The following is a 1035-nucleotide window of genomic DNA, read 5'->3' on the forward strand; positions in this document are numbered from 1 at the left end:
CAAGAACTGAATCGAGCATAGTTAGATCTGCTGTAGCTGCAAATACTTTTGAACTGAAACCTAACACAATTCAAATAATATAGCAATTTGTTCAGTTTGATGGTTTGCAGGACGAAGATCCCAACGCTCACTTGACAAACTTTTTGGAACTATGTGATACATTTAAAATTAATGGCATTTTTTATTACGCCATTTGCCTTCGGTTATTCCCTTTTTCATTGAGAAACAAAGCTAAACAGTGGTTGAATTTGTTACCACGAGGATCAATCACTACTCGAGAACAAATGACCGAAAATTTTTTATTAAAATATTTTTCGCCGGCTAAAATGGCTAAATTACTTAATGATATCTCTTCTTTTGTGCAGATGGATTTAGAAACACTCTACGATGCATGGGAGAGATACAAGGACCACTTGAGAAGATGCCCTCACCATGGGTTACCACTCTGGCTACAAGTTCAAACATTTCATAATGGCTTGAATCCTTCGACTAGATAGATGATCGACGCAGCCGCTGGCAGAACTATCAATAATAAGACACCTGAAGATGCTTATGAATTTATAGAAGAGATGTCACTGAATAATTATCAGTGGCAAGTCATGAGGACAAAGCCAACAAAAGCAGCTGGCATATATAACGTCGATTTGATCACCATGCTCTCTAATCAGGTAGAACTATTGAATAAGAAAATTGATGGTTTTCGTAGTTCTTCACAGGTTCACCCAGTAATGTAGTGCGAAGTATGTGGAGGTGGATCGAGCAATCCAGAATACCCACCCTATGGCCATAATATGGAGAACGAGCAGTTAAATTACATGGGTAATAATCCTCGATCTTAAAATAATTCTTATAGTAATACTTACAATGCAGGTTGGAGGAACCACCCAAATTTCTCATGGGGAGGCCAAGGAAATCAGCGACCACCACCACCTCCAAGCTTCCAACAACCACCCTACCAACAAGAGAAAAAGTTGAACCTTGAGAAGATACTAACAAAATTCATCTCAATGTCAAAAACTCGTTTTCAGAATACTA

At 38.3% G+C, this 1035-nt stretch overlaps 1 non-coding gene across 1 annotated transcript; it reads right to left on the reverse strand.

Moving 5' to 3' along the window:
* Positions 1–332: 332 nt before the first annotated feature.
* Positions 333–439, reverse strand: LOC121229825 (small nucleolar RNA R71). The gene has a single exon (XR_005927781.1). It is a non-coding gene; the product is annotated as a small nucleolar RNA R71 (small nucleolar RNA).
* Positions 440–1035: the final 596 nt, after the last annotated feature.

Source organism: Gossypium hirsutum, chromosome A05, assembly GCF_007990345.1.
Source record: "Gossypium hirsutum isolate 1008001.06 chromosome A05, Gossypium_hirsutum_v2.1, whole genome shotgun sequence".
NCBI classification, from domain to species: Eukaryota; Viridiplantae; Streptophyta; class Magnoliopsida; order Malvales; family Malvaceae; genus Gossypium; species Gossypium hirsutum.